The sequence below is a fragment of the Chlorocebus sabaeus genome, chromosome 11 (genome assembly GCF_047675955.1).
Source record: "Chlorocebus sabaeus isolate Y175 chromosome 11, mChlSab1.0.hap1, whole genome shotgun sequence".
Lineage (NCBI taxonomy): Eukaryota > Metazoa > Chordata > Mammalia > Primates > Cercopithecidae > Chlorocebus > Chlorocebus sabaeus.
Genome location: NC_132914.1, coordinates 41,594,278 through 41,620,829, shown reverse-complemented (window position 1 = coordinate 41,620,829; position 26,552 = coordinate 41,594,278). Strand labels below are relative to the sequence as shown.

The 26,552-nt window shown below is 37.3% G+C and overlaps 1 protein-coding gene across 3 annotated transcripts in view; it reads right to left on the bottom strand.

Annotated features, from left to right (window-relative positions):
- TMEM117 (transmembrane protein 117) overlaps positions 1-26,552 on the bottom strand; it is a 570,252-nt gene that overhangs the window by 300,902 nt on the left and 242,798 nt on the right. The gene's annotated exons all lie outside the window — the stretch shown is intronic.

Genomic DNA, 26,552 nt, shown 5'->3' with positions numbered 1-26,552 from the left:
AGCCACATCATGCCATCACTGGCCTCTATGACTGTAAGACCTCTGAGGGGTCAGGGATATTGCCTGTCTTGTTCATCACTATAGCCTCTGGCACCCAGAAGGCATTCAATATATATTTGTTTGGCTGAATGAATTCAACTCATCTTTTTCTATGTTTGCAACGCTGACCAATGCATATTCCATTTTCAAATATGTTAATGTTCAATCCAGTTACTATAGACCCTACTGACTCTGGGGTCATTTTATCCGAAAGCTGACCTTATCCATCTCTGTTCTAACTTATTAAATTGTACTCTTAGAAGAGTCACCCTATATTCCTATTTCAGAATTTATTAGGGATGCATATCTGAACTGTCTCCAAGCAACAGCAACACTCATTTTGACCTATTCCAGATTACTGTATTTCTAATTGGTGTAACTCCAACTTGGCCACTGGTGAAGATTTGGAAGTTATTATATCTTTGAGTCATGAAAATGAATACCTAACCTGAAAATAAGTGACAACTTGAACTGAGTCTTTTCTTCTCTCTCTCTCCTATTCATCTTCTGGACTTTTTCTCTGCAACTTTCTCTTGAATCTAAAGGCCTACTTTCATTTTTTCTTCCCACTTCTGTACTGATACAAACTCACTGTCCAGCCTCCATTCCACTAAACTAATACAAATCCTCCATTTCTTTCCCCACTTTGCTACTTACTTCCCAGTGGTCCCATCAAATTTCTATTTGCAGAAATTTAGATTTCTATTCAAATCCATTCTCAACATAAGCTTCATGCAAAATGGCTTCCCAATCCTACTCACTGAATGAATTTACTTATTTTTCTCAAAGTTTTTGCCAAAAACTCGTCTATTTTGGTGATTCCACATACAAAAAGCCAAAAAGAATTAAGAATATTAAATTTAATAAAGCAAATAAAAATGTTAACAAGTGTTAATGCTTCAGGATCAGACTTTCACTAAACTGGAGTATATGTTTGTGCAATATGCATTGTACATGGGTCATGTGCATATACAGCATAGACAAATGTCCTTTCCCTTACAGTGCCTTTCACTACAGAAGCAGCAAGAACAAGTTGTAGTGGTATGATGCATCTTTTTAATGCTCAGACGATCTTGTTTTGCCCTGATCCAACCCCTGACAAAAAATGTTGACCAACAAGGTAATATCTTAGCTAATTAGTCTTGTAGAATCACATTACCAATGTAAAAATATGATAGTACATATGTATTACACAATGTCAAATACTTTCAGACAAACACATTTACTAGTTATTTATAAATTAGAAAAAGTGTCTAACAAAGTACTTGGCACACAGTAAGAACTTACATTTTAATTTCTCTTTCTCCTCTTTAGTTGAGTATTCCCCCTACACATACACTAACACGTACACAAGTTATTTCCCTAATTTGGTCTATTCATTAATTAATAATGAGTGAATTTTTAGAAATATTGACTTGGATGCCCAGAGTGGATTTTCTTAGTGATAATGGAATTCCTATCTTCATATTAGGAATGGGAAGAATTAAATATTGGACATGAAAGACAAGATTTAAGGGGATATTCGTGTCAATTGATTTACGCATTTTTATCAACCATCTGGACTTGGTCCATGTGTTAGAGATGTCAAAGGTAATTTTTTAATACTTTTCACTAATGCGTTTCTTTCATCACTCCTTCTGGGTCTTTCAATATAATCAGAAAGCCAGCCAAAATAAAAATTTAGGAACCATTACTATTAATAAATGCAAGCTCCTGGGTAAAGTGTCAAAACATTTCCAAAGGGCTAGACTTTAACCTCCAATTCATTCCACTCACTTCTGTCCAATTACCAAATGCATGCCGCTCTAACCAAAGTGCACATTTTTTAAGTTTGACATTGACATGCACCACACAGAGATCAGAACTGCGCAGAAGCCCATGACTTACTATGATTTATATTCTGTCACTGGAGCTAATGCATAGTGAATGGTTCAAAATTCTCTTCCCTTTCTTCACCCCTTTAAATTGAATCAAGCATAGGCACAATATTAATTTTAAAGTTAACTTACTCTAATTGAATGGCAATGTTTTATTATGGTCATGTATCAAACAAGGCCATAATACATCATAAGGGACACGGCTAAAGTAGATTCTTCCATGCTTTGCTTTTCATTCTGCTTAATTTTTCATACACTATCTCTTTAAATACTATTAGTTGATTAATATACTCTGTTAGTACATTAACAATATTAAATCATCCCTGTATAAGCCACATCAATACTAAATCATGCACAATGATACGCAAACCAGTTCATATTTCTTTAAACAGAAGAATTCTTAAGCCACTGAAACACACAGCTAAAGAAATCTTAAGTGGTCATCCAGTCTATCTGCCTTCCTCCAAGAAAGATCAATTTTCTCACATTCTACCTCTGTCCCTTAGATGATTCTGTCTCTTAATAGCATCTAAGAAAAAAGTAATGAATAAATATTTCTTAAAAGATCTATGTAATGCTATTCAATGAAAAAAAGATGATTTCATTGGTATGGTTGGTTTATAACTTCCTAGAAATAAGAAAAAGAAACTTCCCATGGTTAGATTGATAAATCAAACATGTTTTTTTTGTTAACATCCATCATATGATTTTCATTGTAAACATTAGAATTGGTCTAATACAAAACTGTGAGGTTTGTGCCAATGTCCTCCAACCCCCAGAGAGGGATCCTGGACACTGTGATTCTTGTTCATATTGTGAGAACTGAATGAAATGATACATGTAAAACAGGTTAAAAACATTTCAGAAACTTAAAAAGTCATACAATTATATTAATAATTATCAAACTGGGATTGATGAAAACAGTAACAATTAGAAATAACAAAGTTAGAGAGACAAAGTCTTTAGCTTTATACTCTAGGGAGCTGTGAATATATAATTTTATTAGAATAATGTTAGTAATTCTGGCATGTTATTCTTTCTTCAGAAAAAAAGAAAAAAAATCTCCGTTGACCAGAACACTAAAAAAAAAAAAAAAAAAAAAAAAGGATTTAGCCTAATCCAACTCCAAGCCCAACTAGCATTCTTCTAGATTCAGAGTATTACCATGCTCCTCTCAAACTTTCACAGTCTGATTCCCTATCTCTGAAACACTTGCTCCTTCTTCCCACCCCCATTTCAGTCTAATTTCTAGTCATACTCATGTTTGCAACTTAAATGTCACTGCCTCAAGGGAATTTTTCTGCTCCAAACCCCACTCCAAACTAGGTCAAGTCAATTTCCTGTACTGCAGACTTGCAGAACACTTTGTACTCTTCCTTCTTTATTGCATTTAAGAAAACTGTATTCACAAAATTATGTGGTCATAATATATGCTCTGTGTGCACAGGAGTTATGTCTGTCTTGTATGGTCCACCCCCTGGCAGAGAGTTGGAGCTCAATAACTACTAGTGAAAGAATGAATAGTTCTTAGCCTCTTAGGCTCTATATGGAGACTGCTGAAGCTTTTCCATGCCACTTGAGTTCTCTGGGTAGGTGTCTGGTTTCCTATAGTGTGTGGCTGCTTTTGAAGGAGTTCAGTGTTTTTATTCCCATGAGTTAGCTTCAACAATAGCTATTCCATTGGCAAAGTCACTCCCATGTGTGGGTGAGAGGTGATGATATTTCAATATGCCTCTGTATGGTCCCTAGATGGTAATAAAAGTAATGTCTTCTACACAAGCTAGCATTAAAACATTTCATCTCCTACCTCCTAGACAAGATGATCTCACTGCACTGCACTTAGGAAAGCCCCTAGTTCTAAATTTCAAGCTCTGATTGGTACCCATCAGTACCTGGCCCACTGTACTGAGCTCAACCAAACACTGCTTTGCTTTTTGAAAGCAACACCCTGTCAGAGGATGTGAGTGGAAATACACTTTCAGAAATTCTATGATTTTAGCAACATGTGAAGATTCTAGAAGGTAATAAATGCATACACAAAGTTGAGCATTTAATCCCACACAGTGGCAAGAGAATGACTTATTTCTATACTTAGCTCTGTGTTATTTTATTACAAAGAGATGTAGCTGACACATATCAGATTGTTCATATGATCAGCATAACCATTCTTTGTTACCAGTGAACCATGCTAATTCATATTCCAAGATGAGGCATCTGAGCTGAGTATCTTCTTGTGTCACCTGGGATGGCTATACTTACTTTCACCCCTTCATCAGTTCTACAAATTATATGGCTTACCATTAATCTACTGTGACCCCATGTATGTCACCAGAAAACGTGGGTGTAGTATTTGAAATGAACAGCTAACATATCCAAATATATGGTTACAATACAGCATGAATAAAAACCTGTGACTGTACTACATTTATCAGAATTTTTCTTGAGGCTAACAGAAAAAAAAAAAAAACAAAAAACTAGAAACATGCAGTTTTCAATTGTTTCTGTTTTTACACTCCAGCTTCCCTTGGGTAAATATAACATCTAGAATACTATCCTTTTCAAAGCCTTGAATTTTGAAAAGAATGTAAAGTTGATTGTATTCTGCTCTCTGTTGTGTCAACTGACTGTAAAATGCTGAGAACAGAAATATTCCCCCCTTCTGACCTTAATATCAATCAGTAGACACTGTCACACTTGACATTTTATTGTCCCTTCCTTAGTGGCACACTGTAAATAGAAACATTACGGTTATAAATTGTTCTTTGAAGTCTGACATTGTACAAATTACACTGTGTACTCTATTTTATTAAATGGCAAAACTCAACAGGCTTTCTATCAGGAGCCCAACTTATGGTACTTTGTTCTCCTAAGAAATGAGTGCTATGTTGGCAGGCTAAGAACGAGGCCTCATCCTAATCATTCTGCCAACAAGTAAGTTGATATGGTTTGGCTGTATCCCTAACCAAATCTCAACTTAAATTGTAGCTCCCAGAATTCCCACGTGTTGTGGGAGGGACCCAGGGGGAGGTAACTGAATCATGGGGGCTGGTCTCTCCTGTGCTATTCTCATGATAGTGAATAAGTCTCATGAGATCTGGTGAGTTTATCAGGGGTTTCCACTTTTGTATCATTCTCATTTTCTCTTGCCACTACCATGTAAGAAGTGCCTTTCACCTCCCACCATGATTCTGAGGCTTCCCCAGCCATGTGGAACTGTAAATCCAATTAAACCCTTTTTTGGTATCAGCAGCATGAAAACGGACTAATACATAAGTCACAAAATATTTTTCTGAGGATATACCTTAAAGCATTTATCTTGATCTGTTTTAACATGTATCTTTGTATACCTTAACATAGAGAGGTAATATACTGTATTAGAGGTAAAATATTCTATCAGCAGGAGGTGATGCCTGCACTCAGGAAAAAAAAAAAAAAAAAAAAACCCAACACATAAATACAAGATAAAGAATTAGTACACAAACAAAAAGGCACAAGAATGGAAGTAAAGAGGAATTAAGTATTTTTCTTGTCTTTAAAAGGTGTTCTCGGTTGGGGGTGTTGGCTCATGCCTGTAGTCCCAGCACTTTGGGAGGCCAAGAAGGGTGGATCACCTGAGGTCAGGGGTTTGAGACCAGCCTGAGCAACATGGTGAAACCGCATCTCTACTAAAAATACAAAAATTAGCTGGGTATGGTGGCACATGCCTGTAATCCCAGCTACTTAGGAGGCCAAGGCAGTAGAATTGCCTGAGCCCGGGTGGCAGAGGTTGCAGTGAGCCGAGATTGTGCCACTGCACTCCACTCTAGGTGACAGAGTGAGACTCAGTCTCAAAATAAATAAATAAAAAGTAAAATAAAAATAAAAGGGGCCCTGCACTCAAAGATAGGAACAATAAACCCTGGAGAATCCAAAAGTGGGAAGGGAGCAAGGGTGGAGAAACCACCTTTTAGAGGCTATGTTCACTACTTGAGTGACAAGATAATTAGAAGCCCAAACCTCAGCATCACACACATAACAATCCTGCACATGCACCCCCTGAATCTAAAATAAAATTTAAATTTAAAAAATTGTTCAAAGGTAATTAAATCAATCACAAATATCTCTATGTCTGAATACATACCATATTTAATGTACCAGAATTGATGTGTGGAATAGAAAAAATGCTATGGTTGTCTTCATGAAATTTATAGTCAAGTTGATCAAGTATAGGATGAACACATAAGACAATAAGAAAAGAAGACATTATGTGGTAAGTATTGCTAATTCACAATAGATGCTCTAGAAGAAGGGTTGGCAAAATATAGCTCCTTTGTAAATAATTATTGCAAATTATTTGTAGATAATTCGTTAGAACACAGCCACACCTATTTGTTTAAGAACTGTCTATGGCTGTTTTTATTTACAACAAGAAAACTCAATATTGCTACTGAAACCTATGGCCCACCAAGACTAAAATATTTACTGTCTTTAAGAAAAAGTTCCATATGAACTTTAAAGCAGTTTTTTCCAATTCTGTGAAGAAGCTCATTGGTAGCTTGATGGGGATGGCATTGAATCTATAAATTGCCTTGGGCAGTATGGCCATTTTCACGATATTGATTCTTCCTATCCATGAGCATGGTCATATGGAACCAAAAAAGAGCCCGCATCTCCAAGACAATCCTAAGTCAAAAGAACAAAGCTGGAGGCATCACGCTACCTGACTTCAAACTATACTACAAGGCTACAGTAACCAAAACAGCATGGTACTGGTACCAAAACAGAGATATAGACCAATGGAACAGAACAGAGTCCTCAGAAATAATACCACACATCTACAGCCATCTGATCTTTGACAAACCTGAGAGAAACAAGAAATGGGGAAAGGATTCCCTATTTAATAAATGGTGCTGGGAAAATTGGCTAGCCATAAGCAGAAAGCTGAAACTGGATCCTTTCCTTACTCCTTATACGAAAATTAATTCAAGATGGATTAGAGACTTAAATGTTAGACCTAATACCATAAAAATCCTAGAGGAAAACCTAGGTAGTACCATTCAGGACATAGGCATGGGCAAAGACTTCATGTCTAAAACACCAAAAGCAACGGCAGCAAAAGCCAAAATTGACAAATGGGATCTCATTAAACTAAAGAGCTTCTGCACAGCAAAAGAAACTACCATCAGAGTGAACAGGCAACCTACAGAATGGGAGAAAATTTTTGCAATCTACTCATCTGACAAAGGGCTAATAGCCAGAACCTACAAAGAACTCAAACAAATTTACAAGAAAAAAACAAACAACCCCATTAAAAAGTGGGCAAAGGATATGAACAGACATTTCTCAAAAGAAGACATTCATACAGCCAACAGACACATGAAAAAATGCTCATCATCACTGGCCATCAGAGAAATGCAAATCAAAACCACAATGAGATACCATCTCACACCAGTTAGAATGGCGATCATTAAAAAGTCAGGAAACAACAGGTGCTGGAGAGGATGTGGAGAAATAGGAACACTTTTACACTGTTGGTGAGACTGTAAACTAGTTCAACCATTATGGAAAACAGTATGGCGATTCCTCAAGGATCTAGAACTAGATGTACCATATGACCCAGCCATCCCATTACTGGGTATATACCCAAAGGATTATAAATTATGCTGCTATAAAGACACATGCACACGTATGTTTATTGCAGCACTATTCACAATAGCAAAGACTTGGAATCAACCCAAATGTCCATCAGTGACAGATTGGATTAAGAAAATGTGGCACATATACACCATGGAATACTATGCAGCCATAAAAAAGGATGAGTTTGTGTCCTTTGTAGGGACATGGATGCAGCTGGAAACCATCATTCTTAGCAAACTATCATAAGAACAGAAAACCAAACACCGCATGTTCTCACTCATAGGCGGGAACTGAACAATGAGATCACTTGGAGTCGGGAAGGGGAACATCACACACCGGGACCTATCATGGGGAGGGGGGAGGGGGGAGGGATTGCATTGGGAGTTATACCTGATGTAAATGACGAGTTGATGGGTGCAGCACACCAACATGGCACAAGTATACATATGTAGCAAACCTGCACGTTGTGCACATGTACCCTACAACTTGAAGTTTAATAATAATAAATAAATTTAAAAAAAAAAAAGAGATAAAAATATAAAAAAAAAAAAAAAAAAAGAAAAAGTTTGCTATCCTCTACTGTAAAAGCTTAGAGGAAGAAGAAATTGCTATTCACTGGAGTGGGAAAGAATGGCTTAAAGAATGGGTAGAAATCAGTGAGGAAAGGAATTACAGCAGAATTATAGATTCATGATAAGTGCATTCTCATGTGACTCCCTTAAGCTGAGAGAGTCACATGAGCAAGAGTGCAGAGGTGAAAATCTGTGGGGTGGGACAATACAGAAGTCAACCTGGCTTAAGGAGGTAGGGCTCGTTGTTTGGGAAGATGAGACCAAGTAGAAAACGTGGTTTTGTGCATGACACAAGTCTGACAAAAAGCACCTAAATGTCAAGTGAAGAAACAGAGACTTTCTCCTCCTAGTCAACAGAGGAGAGCTTTGTGGTTGTCAAGGTGGTGGCTTTATTTATTTTGCTTTATTTCAGCAGATAAGTGAAACATCAAAGATCTAGTTTAGAAGATATTACCATTTTTGTATTTCAATAAAGCATTTACTATATTTCTTCTAACTAGTTCAGTTTGCTGCAGAGTGAAGATTGTCAAGGAGTGTTTTATACCACCTCTATAAATTCATCCTTCCTTTTCATTCATTTCAAAGAACATTTAACACTGTTATTTATAGTTTCTTACCCAGCACATATTTGCGTCCCTTATACCTGTGATCCATATTGTCTTCATGTTTAATACTTGAAGAATCAAAGCCCTGAGCAGCAACAGAGAAAAAGAATGACCTCTGACCAGGTCTCTTTTGATGTACAGGGTGTACAGGTGCTGTCATTTTGATTTGCCCAAAGGTTAAAACTTAAATACAGTATAGAAAGTGCAGTCCTCAAAAGAAATAAATACACGAGGGCCAGTTCCCAGGCGTATAGTATTTGATACTTTAGCTCCTGGCTGTTGGCCATTTCAGTCTAGTGTTAGGGGCAACAGTTCAGCCCAGGAAAGATGTGGCAAGTCTATTCAAGTATCCAGTGACCCTGAGTGGTATAGCTCAGTTGTCCACCATTTGTGCCTAAGAATCCAGGTAAATTCTGCAGCAGAATTATATAGGTTCATGATAGGTGTATTCCCGAACTACCTAAGATCCATCTAAGGAAGTCTCCCCCCATCTTCAGGTTAACCTTGAACCAAATTCAACTTTCAGGTGTCACCCAGGACCACATTAGATTTCACAAGATCACAATTAATCTAAAGGGAGACATCAGTTCTAATTCAAATCCGCCTCAGCTCCAGAGGCTGTGACAGAACTAGATTTAACTCAATTAACCTTGTTTTACGGAAAATTTTTAAGGGGAAATACAATATGATGGAAAAATCACAAGCTCTAAAATTAAAAGATCTGAGTTAATTTTATTAGTTGAGTCTCCCTGAGACAATCACTCAATTTCCTTGAATATCATTTTTTCTTACCTGTAAACTTATTTAATATTGTCATGACCATATTAATTAATCTCACAGTGTAATGGGGGAAATCAAAGAGAAAGCACTTGTGAAACTACACTGTAGACTTTAAGCTGTTCTGAAAATATTTATTATTATTAACCACTTCATATTTATACAGAAATTCCTAAAGTGTTGCTGGGAAGCCCTGGAGACACCAAGACCCTTTGAGTTCTGCAACAACAAAACTGTTTTTATAACAGAACTAAGCTGTTATTTGACTTTTTCACTCTTACTATCTAAAGCTACAGTGAAGTGTTGCAGAGGCTAAGCGACATATGATATCATCATGCTATCAGTTGACAGAATGCTGTGCTTGTGTACATTTGTATTTTCCAGAATTTTGTGAAGTAAATCTTTGGGGTGCTCAATAAATTTTAAGAATGTAAAATACTTCTGACATCAAAAAGTTCGAGAACCACTATTTTATAGCAGTTTAGAACTCCTTTTGTACTTTACAAACAAATAATGCACAGATTATATGTTCCTTTGGTAAATACATGTCAAGATTAGAGAGGCAGAGAGAAATATTTTTGAACGCTATACATTTGTGAACTTATCAATTTAAAAATAATAAGAAGGTCAGGCGTGGTGGTACATGCCTATAATCCTAGCACTTTGGAAAGCCGAGGGTGGTGGATCACTTGAGCCCAGGAGTTTGAGGGCAGCCTGGGCAACATGGCAACACCCCATCTCTACATAAAATAGGGAAATTGGTCAGGCGTGGGGGCACACACCTATAGTCCCAGCTGCTCGGCAGGTTGAGGTGGGAGGATCACCAGAGCCAGGGGAGACTGAGGCTGCAGTGAGCCATGATCATGCCACTGCAGTCCAACCTGACTGACAAGAGTGGGCTCTGTCTCAACATACATACATACATACACATACATACATACATAGAAAGAATGGTAAGAAAAACTGCAAATTCAGTTATATCAATTAAGGGGCTTACTGAATACTTTTTGTATGTTTAGCACATTGTTCTAAGGCACACACAATAAAAATCCAACACACTTCCTACTCAAAATACCTTGAAGTAGTTAGCGACTAAAAGAGTATTTTTAGGACAGGAGCAAAGTACAATGGAGGCAGGAATCAAGAGTTGTGGCCAGACGCAGTAGCTCACGCCTGTAATCCTAGCATTTTCGGAGGCCGAGGGGGGCAGATCACGAGGTCAGGAGAATATTATGTAAGTTTACAGGTAAGAAAAAAATTATATTCAGGAAAATTAAGTGAATATTGATTAAAATTCTGACTGAGCTATTTTATTTTGTAAAATAAATAATACAATATATAATTTGGAACTAAAGTGTACTAATTCTGTGGCACAGGCCAAAAGTAAAAAGAACTAGGGTAGGAATAGATCTATGACAGCGTGTATAAGAGGCATAAGAACAAAAGACATCATATTCTTCTGCTTGGTTCTGCAAACGACATTAATTATTAAGTCATGCTAATGTAAATAATGACAATGAATTTAATTAAAATGAGATCACAGTTGTTGTCCGATGGAAACAAGACTAAGGGAAGTCACCCTGGTTGTTGGTAATATAAGCCATAAGTATTACTGGACCTCATGTACTATGTTCATGCATTTCATGGCTAAAAGTAAAAACTGTTTCTAAAAATTAGGCTTCTATATTTTGTTTGATAGTGAAAGAGCCTACCAAAACCCCAAGTGCAACAGCACAGCTGCTTGCAAATGGCCCCCGATCATTTGAATCTCTGATCTATCCAAACAGAATTTTGCTTGGGACTTGAGCCAGAAACTGAGAAAGCAAAGCAGGTCTGGATTTGAATAGAAACAGAGCTGAAGTCCAGCATGCAAAACAAACCTAGTTCTGGAATGGAAAACAGGACCAAAGTACAGTGGAGGCAGGAATCAAGAGTTGTGGCCGGATGCAGTAGCTCATGCCTGTAATCCTAGCACTTTGGGAGGCCAAGGGGGGCGGATCACGAGGTCAGGAGATCGAGACCATCCTGGCCAACATGGTGAAACCCCATCTTTACTAAAATACAAAAAAAAAAAAATTAGCTGGGCGTGGTGGCACGCACCTGTAGTCCCAGTTACTTGGGAGGCTGAGGCAAGGGAATCATTGGAACCCGGGAGGCGCAGGTTGCAGTGAGCAGAGATCATGCCGCTGCATTCTAGCCTGGCATCAGAGCAAGACTCTATCTCCAAAAAAAAAGACTTGGAAGCAACATCCAAGATTCTCCAAGCCAAAGCATTTTAATACTCAATATCCTGCTGAAATGAAAGCTCTGGCAAAGGCTAACATCATTTTCCATTATTGTTAGCTTTCTTGTTCACTTCTCTTTGTTAAAACTGATGTTGGAAGAAAATTGACCTTAGATGACTTATAGCAAGAAACCTTGGTAAAGGAGAATAATTAAATTCATTTAAAACCCTGTGCTATTCTCTATCTCCTTCCCTCTCTCTCTCCTTTCTCCTACTCTTCACCCTCTTCTCTCTTTTTTTCTGAAACTGTGATTACAGAAGAAATTGTAATTTTGAAAGAAGCTCTGCTTTATTTATTCTTATTCTTCCCTAGAAAATAAATAGCTAAAGAAGGAGACCAAAGAGACAGTGTTTTTATACATTTTGTAATTGTTATGTTCAGTAATGATAAGGCATGGGGATAAAGAAGATAATTTCTCTCTTCCAGGAAGAAAAGATGTTCTATAATTTCAAAGTAGTACAGATTTAGTGAGATGCCATACAAGAGCTAAAATGTATGATTAGCAACTACCTTTCGCAGGTGAGAAAACACCATTTTGCTTTCCCCTAAACATATGTTTCTCAATCTGTTTTCTGAATTGCTAAAAATGGACTCTTGAACCCCTGTAGAAGGAGCTGAAGGTGATCTGCTTTTGCATGTGTTCTCGGATCAAGCTCCCTATTGATAATTTGGTGATAGCAAACCAGACAGAGTGATTATACCAGAGCCCCAGAACCACTAGCCACCTTGATAACAGCTTTATTATTTGGATTCTTACTTTGAAGTTCAAATGAATACATGTTCTGTATCTACATTTCTTAATCTGTGGTTATAATATGCAGATGCCCTGGTAACCATGTATTAATTTAATCAAACATTTATTAAGCACGATGTAAAGCACGTTTCTAGACACTATAGGAGAAAAAAATGAGACAAAGTACCTGTCAAATTAGCTTTAGGTAATTATGGAAATAAGACACGTGTAAAAGTAGGCCTCCAAAGACTACAAATGAGAAATGTTTGTACATTCAAAATAAAAGTTTAATGAGGTAGTCTTATTAATTAATAGCAATACATGGATGATGCCAAATGTGTCAATATTTCTAACAACACAAAATCAACATCATTTTCCTCACTGGTAACATTTAACGAAAACTTCCTATATATCAGGTGCTGTTATTAAATCTTCACAGCAACCCTAGCTGAATGCAATTTTCAGAAATTCTGCTTATATTAGATGGTACAGAGAAGCAAGCATTTCAGGGAAGTCCTCCCATATAAAGTTTACTTATTCTTCAGAAACTGGATTTCAGATAAACTTTCACACCACCTGGGGAGCATGGGTCTGATGGTACCCATAGGATTGAGTGCTTTTTTATATAGGAAGCAACAACCTAAGAGTATATTTAGCACAGAATCCACATGGCCATTGTTATGCCACTATAAATATAGGAAGTCAATAAGTAAATTAGGTTTAGCATGGGGGCCTGAGATCCCAGTATGAAGCCCTGAAAAGGACAGATCTTGGGAATTCAAGCCATCTCACCACGTAGAAAAGGTGAAGTGAATAATTATCCCCAGACTGTGACCTTTTCTGATACAGATGAGGGACAGAATGAAAGACACAACAGGGAAAGCTCATGCTTCATATAATACATTCATCTCTTACTGTGAAATATCACTTTAGGACACAATGGGATTTTAAAGTTGTGTTTTAAATAATTAAAATAATTAGTATAACGATATTTAAGTACCTTTTTATCGACAGTATGTTATATTGATAATGGCATAATGATATACTACTGACAAAGGCTTAAAAAAAATCTACAGATATGGTAGTAATGGCTTAAGTAGTTATCATGCTGAACTTTTTGGTTCCATGGATATTGGAAGACTTTTCAAAGTACAAGTATAATACAAATGATGTTTAAATAATATAAACATGTCAGAGCCAAGTTTAGTATTCCCCTTGTTCCAATAATAAATATGTTAGAATCTAAAGGCTTAGGATAAAGGATCATTCTTAGTTTGGGGCTGAAAAAACACAAACATATTTCTACCTACCTATATATATGATTTAGTCTGTCATCTACCTTTAAACCAATATTTAACCAGTTAGACATTTTCTTGTTGGAGACCATTTCAATAAGTAAAATGTACTGCTTTAGTTTTTCAAATAACATTTTGAAACAGTTGTGCTCAAAATATTTTGCTTGTGTTTTTTGTTATATTTTTAGGAAATTGAACTTTATTTACGAAAATTAATTTAATACAAATCAACAGGAAAAAAGACAACCTAACTGGGAGGAAAAACTGACCAAAACATGTGACAAGACAAAAGATATTTCACACACACAAAAAATAGTAATAAAAATATAAAAAGATGATCATTCTCATTAGTAGTCAAGCAAATGAAAATTAAGACCACAATGAGATCATTTTACACCCAAGAGTTTAGCACGAATTATGAAATCTGGCCGGGTGCAGTGGTTTACACCTGTAATTCCAGGGCTTTGGGAGGCCAAGGCAGGTGAATCACTTGAGCCCAGGAGGTCAGGAGCAGCCTGAGTAACATGGCAAAAACTCGTATCTACAAAAAATACAAAAACTTAGCCCAGGATGGTGGTGCATGCCTGTACTCCCAACTCTTCAAGAGACTGAGACAGGAGAGAGAACTTGAGCCGAGGAACTGGAGGTTGCAAAGATCCCACTACTGCACTCCAGCCTGGGCAACAGAGTGAAACCATGTCTAAGAAAAAAAAAAAAAATCTAATAATACTCAATACAAATTTAAGTGAGGATGTGGATCAAGTGTAATATTGCCAGGGATAGTGTAAACTGGCACAAACATGTTTGAAAACAATTTACCATTATATGATAATTGACTATGTTATTTATGTTACTGAACATAAATGTTCAAATCCAAGTTGAACATCTGGATAAACCATGGTCGTGCAACTCTGCTCTTCATTATATGCCTAGAAAAACTTGTGCACATGTTTAAAGGAAGATGTTTACATTAATATTTGTAGCAGCACATATAAAATTGGGAAGAAAACTGGAAATAGTCCAAATGTCCAACAACAGAAAAATGGATAAATAACTTGTGGTGTACTCACACAATGGAATGTTTTACTAAGAGAAAATTAATCAACTATAGTCACAACATCAAAGATGAAAAAAAACAAATTACAAAAAGTTCGAAGATAAGCAAAATCAAGCAACATACTTTTGGCTATACAGACACACACACACACACACACTTATATACACATATACATATGACATAAAACTATTTTAAAATAAAGGCATGGGAGAAATAAAGCCAAAATGCAAAATAATCACTATTTGTGAAGGGATCCAGGGTAAGGCTACTAGTAGTGGTCCAATTCCTGATTTAAGTGGTAGAGTTCGTTATATTGTTGTGTTGCGTAACATACTTTCATGTTGCATGAATTATATTTATAAATTGGTATATTTCAATGTCTTTAAAGTCTTATATGCAAAACTGTTACAAAATTGTTATTCGATAGTTGTAATTATTTCCAATTTTTCTCCTTTACTTTCGAGAAAGTACTTTTATGTAACATATTTCTCTCAATTCTATTTTATTGATCAATCATTTATATGCATTTTAAAAATCATAAGAAGAAAAAGTAAGTATATTTACTGTTTTATGAGAAAAAAATATTTAGTAATATCTATGTCTATATCCCTATAGATACACTGACTTAAAACAGAAACCTATAGAAAACAGTAACTATAGAACCCATAGGTAATACATCCTTTGAACACAATTAGAAGTCAGTTAAAATACTCAGTAGTATCAATTAAGTTTCATACATTTGTAGAGAAAAAATGTCAAATTTGGACTAAGAAATCCTTAAAAATTTTTAATTGTTAAATTCCTTTCTAACTCTTACTGAAATTTTCTACACGTCCATAGATTTCGTGCTTATAAATAACATGGGTACGATTTTGATTTTATATCAAACTGTGTAAATAAAGATTAATATGGTATTAATGTCATTCTAATAGAATTATTCTATTTTACAAATGAGTAATAGTTGCTGTCCTTTTTGTTGAAATGATCTTATAAATCACAATTATCTGGCTGATAATTTCATAAATATAAATAATATTTTAATATTATTTACCTTGGGGAGTTTTTCTGGTATACCTGTCTGTTCTAAATTGTTTTGAAAGTTTCTCCCATTAAGATTTCTTTTTTTTTTTTTAAATTTATTTATTATTATTAAACTTCAAGTTGTAGGGTACATGTGCACAATGTGCAGGTTTGCTACATATGTATACTTGTGCCATGTTGGTGTGCTGCACCCATCAACCCGTCATTTACATAAGGTATAACTCCCAATGATTTATACAGTTAACTCTATCTCATAGTAATTGTGGTTCTGGCTCTAAAACCTAATACTGTATATGTTACATTAAATTATGCTGATGAGATTTTATTAATGGAATTGTGGGGCATCATGCTTCTAATTTACAAGGCTTCCAGTAAATAACTTGCTTGATGAGATTGGAGATTTATTTGTTTACTAACTTAGAAGTTTTGTATGTTGGACTTATTTCAGTCTCAAATAAATCCCCAGAGGAGTCATTAACTTAAAAAATAATTATAATCAATAATCATGGAAACCTCAAACTCAGAACTTAAGACTCTACCAGAAGGAAATCGCTGTATAGCAGAAATCTCAGATTTACATTGCAAGGCCATCTAATTATTGATTCTCTACAAATAAGGTTTTTTAATGTATAAGCGGATGATCACAGAACACAGACACTTCTGTCTCTCAGTGTGAATAATTGTAGAGATTTGCATATGTGTTTAATACTGCCTGCACAAAGAAACCACAAAAAATGAACTGAGGAACACAAAAAGCTGGAACACCATGCATCTAATTAGGATCACATTTAGCTGAATTAAATCAGACACAAATACAGTTTGTGATTCCACAACTGTATCATTTTCAAATTTATGGCAACTGATTACTTCAGAGATATGACAAATATTACTAAATTAAACAAGTTTTCAAAAATATAATTTAAATCAGAAGAAAAAGTAAGTAGATAAAATGGATTATTGTTTTAGTACCAATAGTCTTCAGCTTCATGTGTCAATTTATTTATCTATTTCTTCAAAAAATACTTCTTGGGGACCCATTTCATGCCAAGCAAATGCCAATGGAAAATAATACTATGGTTTAATTAAATCTGTTATAATTATTTGTTCATAATATTAGTCCAAAAGTAATTATAACATAAATTCCCATTTAACTATAAAACACTTACTTTTCATTATGCGATCTTGTATCAAAATCAGAAAATAAGTAATTTAGAACAGAAGTTGGCAAATTTTTTCTGTAAAGGGATAGATAGTGAATATTTTAGGCTTTGTAGATGAGACAGTCTCTATTACAACTCTATTCTGCCATGGAAGCACAAAAGTAGCCATATGTAACAGACAATACATCAGACAATACATAAATGAACTAATGTGACTATGTTCCAATAAAACTTTACTTATGTAAACGTAAATTAAAATTTTACATCATCTTCATTGGGTCATAAAATATTCCTCTTCTTTTGATTTTTTTTCAACCATTTAAAAACGTGAAAATCATCCTTAGTTCACAGACCATGCCAGAACACGTAAGAGGCAAGATGTGGCCCGTGAGCCAGTTTGCTGACCCTGACTTAGAACATAAAACTATCCTCTTTAAGAAAAGTTCCTTTCTTAAAAACATCATCTTTATTCATAACATGTGATACGGTTTGGCTGTTTCCCCAACCAAATCTCATTTTGAATTTTAGTTTCCATAATCTCCACATGTCACGGGAGGGACCTGGTGGGAGGTAATTTAACTATGGGGGCAGTTACCCTCATGCTGTTCTCGTGATAGTGAGTTCTCATGAGATCTGATGGTTTTATAAGGGGCTTTCCCCCTTTTGCTTGGCATTTCTCCTTGTTGTCGCCATGTAAAGAGGGACGGGTTTGCTTCCCCTTCCACTGTGACTGTAAGTTTCCTGAGGTCTCCTCAGCCATGCTGAACTGTGAGTCAATTAAACCTCTTTCCTCTATAAATTACCCAGTCTTGGGTATGTCTTTATTAGTAGTGTGAGAACAGACTAACACAACATGAGAAAAGAACTTTGTGTTTCTCATATGGTTTTAAAGGTTCTACAATGGTACTTTGGACAGAAGTGTCAAACCTCAGTATGCATAAAGACTCCCATATGCACCCTTTTTTTTTTTTTTTTTTTTTTTTTTTTTTGAGATGGAGTTTCACTCTGTCACCCAGGCTGGAATACAATGGTATCATCTCGGTGCACTGCAACCTGTGCCTTCAGGTTCAAGTGATCCTCTCACCTCGGCCTCCTGAGTAGCTGGGATGACAGGCGCCTGCCACCACACCTGGCCAATTTTTTTGTATTTTTAGTAGAGATGGGGTTTCACCATGTTGGCCAGTCTGGTCTTGAACTCCTGATCTCAGGAGTTCTTGAGACTGGCGTCCCAAAGTGCTGGCATGAGCCACTGCACCCAGCCCTCATTTTGAATTCATTTAAAATTTAAAATAGTACCTCTCTGGAGATAAACAATTTTTTAGTTTGCTTCCCCTTAGTCTTATAAAAACTTATGTTGGTATCATCAGATCTGTCTTATCTAAAATATCTTGAGATATCTTTAAATATTGAAATGTAACTTTAAAAAATTCACAAGAAAAAAAACAAAGAATCCCATCAAAAAGTAGGCAAAGGATATGAACAGACACTTCTCAGAAGCAGACATTTATGCAGCCAACAAATATACGAAAAAAAGTTCATCACCACTGGTCACTGGAGAAATGCAAATCAAAACCACAATGAGATACCATCTCATGCCAGTTAGAATGGCAATCATTAAAAAGTCAGAAAACAACAGATGCTGGAGAGGATGTGGAGAAACAGGAATGCTTTTACACTGTTGGTGGGAGTGTAAATTAATTCAACCATTGTGGAAGACAGTGTGGCAATTCCTCAAGGATCTAGAACTAGAAATACCATTTGACCCAGCAATCTCATTACTAGGTATATATCCAAAGCATTATAATCATTCTAGTATAAAGACATATGCACACGTATGTTTATGGCAGCACTATTCACAATAGCAAACACTTGGAACCAACCCAAATGTCCATCAATGATAGGCTGGATAAGGCAAATGTGGCACACATACACCAGGAAATACTATGAAGCCATAAAAAAGGATGAGTTCATGTCCTTTGCAGGGACACAGATGAAGCTGGAAACCATCATTCTCAACAAACTAACACAAGAACAGAAAACCAAACCCTGCATGTTCTCACTTATAAGTGGGAGTTGAACAATGAGAATACTTGGACACAGGGAGGGTAACATCACACTGGGCCCTGTTGCAGGGTCAGGGGGCTAGGGGTGGGATAGCATTAGAAGAAATACCTAATGTAGGTGACGGGTTGATGGGTGCAGCAAACCACCATGGCACATGTATACCTATGTAACAAACCTGCACATTCTTCACATGTATCCCAGAACTTAAAGTATAATAAAAATAAATAAATAAAAACAAAACAAAAACAAAATCATAATAACAACTAAGAATTTTACACAATTGTAAGGCACCTCAAATAGAAGATATTAAACTGAGTATCCTCAGGAAAAAAAAAAAAATGAAATGTAAACATGTAAAAACAGAATATATTGAAATCTGAGCACCAAAGTGCCTTCCCTGTGGTTTATCCAATCATGCACTGGTTCTTGTGTCGCCTGCAGAGTATACTCGTGGTTGCACATGACTCACCATGAATGAAACAGCTATGTTTGCACACATGCTGTCGAAATGCTGTATCCAGCTGGGGACAACCACTTTCCTAGAACGTTAAAAAGCTGTGTCATGTATGTTGCTTGACATCTATCCTCAGCCAACTTATCCAGTTCAAATTACTTGATATGGTTTTATTGTTAACTCCAACAACAAATCAAAAAAAAATTCTGTGGAATCTTAAATATTTCTGTTGTTGGCATAACTCTCTGTTCTGAAGGCATGATCCTTAAAAACACTAGCTGAGGGGAACAAAAGTGCCAATAATATGAAAATGTCTTTTACATAAATGGTGTTCTATTTCTCAAAATTAAACATTTTGGGTAATTACATCATTTACTTTTTTTGACTTTTTATCAACACAGATGTTATGATTATTTAATTCCTGTAAGTTGCCTTTCTGAATTCTGTCTCTTTCATTTTCTGCATTTCTTTTGAGTTACTTGCTTTGTAGGAAATGTCAAAAAAAAAAAAAAATACTGGTGTTTTTCTTCCTTCTCTTTGAGTTTGTAAAATATAAGTACAACAACATATTTAGGTATCAGGAAATTTCTAAAGCTATGTCTTTGGAGGAAAATATTTTCTACGAATAAGAAAATACAAAATATGAATGAAGAACCTGAACTGTCAGCAAAAGGAATAATAAAATTATGCTGTTGGAATCCTTTGTTTGGTTTGAAGGACTATGCCAAAAGAATGAAGCAGCAATATTTAGCATCTTTTTCAAGGTCACAACTGCAGGTGAAATTATCTTAATGTTTCTAAGTTGTTCTTAGAAAGGAACCCCTTCATATTAAAAAAAAATTCTTAGAATATAATTTAGCAATTTAGGGGCGCGGAGCAAGATGGCCAAATAGGAACAGCTCCAGTCTCCAACTCCCAGCGCGAGCGACACAGAAGACCGGTGATTTCTGCATTTTCAACTGAGGTACTGGGTTCATCTCACTGGGGAGTGCCAGAAGATCGGTGCTGGTCAGCTGCTGCAGCCCGACCAGCGAGAGCTGAAGCAGGGCGAGGCATTGCCTCACCTGGAAAGCGCAAGGGGGAAGGGAATCCCTTTTCCTAGCCAGGGGAACTGAGACACACAACACCTGGAAAATCAGGTAACTCCCACCCCAAGACTGCACTTTAAGCAAACAGGCACACCAGGAGATCATATCCCACACCTGGCCGGGAGGGTCCCACACCCACGGAGCCTCCCTCATTGCTAGCACAGCAGTCTGTGATCTACCGGCAAGGCAGCAGCGAGGCTGGGGGAGGGGCGCCCGCCATTGCTGAGGCTTAAATAGGTAAACAAAGCTGCTGGGAAGCTCGAACTGGGTGGAGCTCACAGCAGCTCAAGGAAACCTGCCTGTCTCTGTAGACTCCACCTCTGGGGACAGGGCACAGTAAACAATAACAAACGAAGCAGAAAGCTCTGCAGACGCAAACGACTCTGTCTGACAGCTTTGAAGAGAGCAGTGGATCTCCCAACACGGAGGTTGAGATCTGAGAAGGGACAGACTCCCTGCTCAAGTGGGTCCCTGAACCCTCAGTACCCTAACTGGGAGACATCCCCCACTAGGGGCAGTCTGACACCCCACACCTCACAGGGTGGAGTACACCCCTGAGAGGAAGCTTCCAAAGCAAGAATCAGACAGGTACACTCGCAGTTCAGAAATATTCTATCTTCTGCAACCTCTGCTGCTGATACCCAGGCAAACAGGGTCTGGAGTGGACCTCAAGCAATCTCCAACAGACCTACAGCTGAGGGTCCTAACTGTTAGAAGGAAAACTATCAAACAGGAAGGACACCTACACCAAAACCACATCAGTACATCACCATCATCAAAGACCAGAGGCAGATAAAACCACAAAGATGGGGAAAAAGCAGGGCAGAAAAGCTGGGAATTCAAAAAATAAGAGCGCATCTCCCCCGGCAAAGGAGCACAGCTCATCGCCAGCAACGGATCAAAGCTGGACGGAGAATGACTTCGACGAGATGAGAGAAGAAGGCTTCAGTCCATCAAATTTCTCAGAGCTAAAGGAGGAATTACGTACCCAGCGCAAAGAAACTAAAAATCTTGAAAAAAAAGTGGAAGAATTGATGGCTAGAGTAATTAATGCAGAGAAGGTCATAAACGAAATGAAAGAGACGAAAACCATGACATGAGAAATACGTGACAAATGCACAAGCTTCAGTAACCGACTCGATCAACTGGAAGAAAGAATGTCAGCGATTGAGGATCAAATGAATGAAATGAAGCGAGAAGAGAAACCAAAAGAAAAAAGAAGAAAAAGAAATGAACAAAGCCTGCAAGAAGTATGGGATTATGTAAAAAGACCAAATCTACGTCTGATCGGGGTGCCTGAAAGTGAGGGGGAAAATGGAACCAAGTTGGAAAACACTCTTCAGGATATCATCCAGGAGAACTTCCCCAACCTAGTAGGGCAGGCCAACATTCAGATCCAGGAAATACAGAGAACGCCACAAAGATACTCCTCGAGAAGAGCAACTCCAAGACACATAATTGCCAGATTCACCAAAGTTGAAATGAAGGAAAAAATCTTAAGGGCAGCCAGAGAGAAAGGTCGGGTTACCCACAAAGGGAAGCCCATCAGACTAACAGCAGATCTCTCGGCAGAAACTCTTCAAGCCAGAAGAGAGTGGGGGCCAATATTCAACATTCTTAAAGAAAAGAATTTTAAACCCAGAATTTTATATCCAGCCAAACTAAGTTTCATAAGTGAAGGAGAAATAAAATCCTTTACAGATAAGCAAATGCTTAGAGATTTTGTCACCACTAGGCCTGCCTTACAAGAGACCCTGAAGGAAGCACTAAACATGGAAAGGAACAACCGGTACCAGCCATTGCAAAAACATGCCAAAATGTAAAGACCATCAAGGCTAGGAAGAAACTGCATCAACTAACGAGCAAAATAACCAGTTAATATCATAATGGCAGGATCAAGTTCACACATAACAGTCTTAACCTTAAATGTAAATGGACTAAATGCTCCAATTAAAAGACACAGACTGGCAAACTGGATCAAGAGTCAAGACCCATCAGTCTGCTGTATTCAGGAGACCCATCTCACACGCAGAGACATACATAGGCTCAAAATAAAGGGATGGAGGAAGATTTACCAAGCAAATGGAGAACAAAAAAAAGCGGGGGTTGCAATACCAGTCTCTGATAAAACAGACTTTAAACCATCAAAGATCAAAAGAGACAAAGAAGGCCATTACATAATGGTAAAGGGATCAATTCAACAGGAAGAGCTAACTATCCTAAATATATATGCACCCAATACAGGAGCACCCAGATTCATAAAGCAAGTCCTTAGAAACGTACAAAGAGACTTAGACTCCCATACAATAATAATGGGAGACTTCAACACTCCACTGTCAACATTAGACAGATCAACGAGACAGAAAGTTAACAAGGATATCCAGGAATTGAACTCATCTCTGCAGCAAGCAGACCTAATAGACATGTATAGAACTCTCCACCCCAAATCAACAAAATATACATTCTTCTCAGCACCACATCGTACTTACTCCAAAATTGACCACGTAATTGGAAGTAAAGCACTCCTCAGCAAATGTACAAGAACAGAAATTATAATAAACTGTCTCTCAGACCACAGTGCAATCAAACTAGAACTCAGGACTAAGAAACTCAATCAAAACCGCTCAACTACATGGAAACTGAACAACCTGCTCCTGAATGACTACTGGGTACATAACGAAATGAAGGCAGAAATAAAGATGTTCTTTGAAACCAATGAGAACAAAGATACAACATACCAGAATCTCTGGGACACATTTAAAGCAGGGTGTAGAGGGAAATTTATAGCACTAAATGCCCACAAGAGAAAGCAGGAAAGATCTAAAATTGACACTCTAACATCGCAATTAAAAGAACTAGAGAAGCAAGAGCAAACACATTCGAAAGCTAGCAGAAGGCAAGAAATAACTAAGATCAGAGCAGAACTGAAGGAGATAGAGACACAAAAAACCCTCCAAAAAATCAATGAATCCAGGAGTTGGTTTTTTGAAAAGATCAACAAAATCGACAGACCACTAGCAAGACTAATAAAGAAGAAAAGAGAGAAGAATCAAATCGACGCAATTAAAAATGATAAAGGGGATATCACCACCGACCCCACAGAAATACAAACTACCATCAGAGAATACTATAAACAACTCTACGCAAATAAACTGGAAAATCTAGAAGAAATGGATAATTTCCTGGACACTTACACTCTTCCAAGACTAAACCAGGAAGAAGTTGAATCCCTGAATAGACCAATAGCAGGCTCTGAAATTGAGGCAATAATTAATAGCCTACCAACCAAAAAAAGTCCAGGACCAGATGGATTCACAGCTGAATTCTACCAGAGGTACAAGGAGGAGTTGGTACCATTCCTTCTGAAACTATTCCAATCAATAGAAAAAGAGGGAATCCTCCCTAACTCATTTGATGAGGCCAACATCATCCTGATACCAAAGCCTGGCAGAAACACAACAAAAAAAGAGAATTTTAGACCAATATCCCTGATGAACATCGATGCAAAAATCCTCAATAAAATACTGGCAAACCGGATTCAGCAACACATCAAAAAGCTTATCCACCATGATCAAGTGGGCTTCATCCCTGGGATGCAAGGCTGGTTCAACATTCGCAAATCAATAAACATAATCCAGCATATAAACAGAACCAAAGACAAGAACCACATCATTATCTCAATAGATGCAGAAAAGGCTTTTGACAAAATTCAACAGCCCTTCATGCTAAAAACGCTCAAGAAATTCGGTATTGATGGAACGTACCTCAAAATAATAAGAGCTATTTATGACAAACTCACAGCCAATATCATACTGAATGGGCAAAAACTGGAAAAATTCCCTTTGAAAACTGGCACAAGACAGGGATGCCCTCTCTCACCACTCCTATTCAACATAGTGTTGGAAGTTCTGGCTAGGGCAATCAGGCAATAGAAAGAAATCAAGGGAATTCAGTTAGGAAAAGAAGAAGTCAAATTGTCCCTGTTTGCAGATGACATGATTGTATATTTAGAAAACCCCATTGTCTCAGCCCAAAATCTCCTTAAGCTGATAAGCAACTTCAGCAAAGTCTCAGGATACAAAATTAATGTGCAAAAATCACAAGCATTCTTATACACCAGTAACAGACAAACAGAGAGCCAAATCAGGAATGAACTTCCATTCACAATTGCTTCAAAGAGAATAAAATACCTAGGAATCCAACTTACAAGGGATGTAAAGGACCTCTTCAAGGAGAACTACAAACCACTGCTCAGTGAAATCAAAGAGGACACAAACAAATGGAAGAACATACCATGCTCATGGATAGGAAGAATCAATATCGTGAAAATGGCCATACTGCCCAAGGTAATTTATAGATTCAATGCCATCCCCATAAAGCCACCAATGAGCTTCTTCACAGAATTGGAAAAAACTGCTTTAAAGTTCATATGGAACCAAAAAACAGCCCGCATCTCCAAGACAATCCTAAGTCAAAAGAACAAAGCTGGAGGCATCACGCTACCTGACTTCAAACTATACTACAAGGCCACAGTAACCAAAACAGCATGGTACTGGTACCAAAACAGAGATATAGACCAATGGAACAGAACAGAGTCCTCAGAAATAATACCACACACCTACAGCCATCTGATCTTTGACAAACCTGAGAGAAACAAGAAATGGGGAAAGGATTCCCTATTTAATAAATGGTGCTGGGAAAATTGGCTAGCCATAAGTAGAAAGCTGAAACTGGATCCTTTCCTTACTCCTTATATGAAAATTAATTCAAGATGGATTAGAGACTTAAATGTTAGACCTAATACCATAAAAATCCTAGAGGAAAACCTAGGTAGTACCATTCAGGACATAGGCATGGGCAAAGACTTCATGTCTAAAACACCAAAAGCAACGGCAGCAAAAGCCAAAATTGACAAATGGGATCTCATTAAACTAAAGAGCTTCTGCACAGCAAAAGAAACTACCATCAGAGTGAACAGGCAACCTACAGAATGGGAGAAAATTTTTGCAATCTACTCATCTGACAAAGGGCTAATAGCCAGAACCTACAAAGAACTCAAACAAATTTACAAGAAAAAAACAAACAACCCCATCAAAAAGTGGGCAAAGGATATGAACAGACATTTCTCAAAAGAAGACATTCATACAGCCAACAGACACATGAAAAAATGCTCATCATCACTGGCCATCAGAGAAATGCAATTCAAAACCACAATGAGATACCATCTCACACCAGTTAGAATGGCGATCATTCAAAAGTCAGGAAACAACAGGTGCTGGAGAGGATGTGGAGAAACAGGAACACTTTTACACTGTTGGTGGGATTGTAAACTAGTTCAACCATTATGGAAAACAGTATGGCAATTCCTCAAGGATCTAGAACTAGATGTACCATATGACCCAGCCATCCCATTACTGGGTATATACCCAAAGGATTATAAATTATGCTGCTATAAAGACACATGCACACGTATGTTTATTGCAGCACTATTCACAATAGCAAAGACTTGGAATCAACCCAAATGTCCATCAGTGACAGATTGGATAAAGAAAATGTGGCACATATACACCATGGAATACTATGCAGCCATAAAAAAGGATGAGTTTGTGTCCTTTGTAGGGACATGGATGCAGCTGGAAACCATCATTCTTAGCAAACTATCACAAGAACAGAAAACCAAACACCACATGTTCTCACTCATAGGTGGGAACTGAACAATGAGATCACTTGGACTCGGGAAGGGGAACATCACACACCGGGGCCTATCATGGGGAGGGGGGAGGGGGGAGGGATTGCATTGGGAGTTATACCTGATGTAAATGACGAGTTGATGGGTGCAGCACACCAACATGGCACAAGTATACATATGTAACAAACCTGCACGTTGTG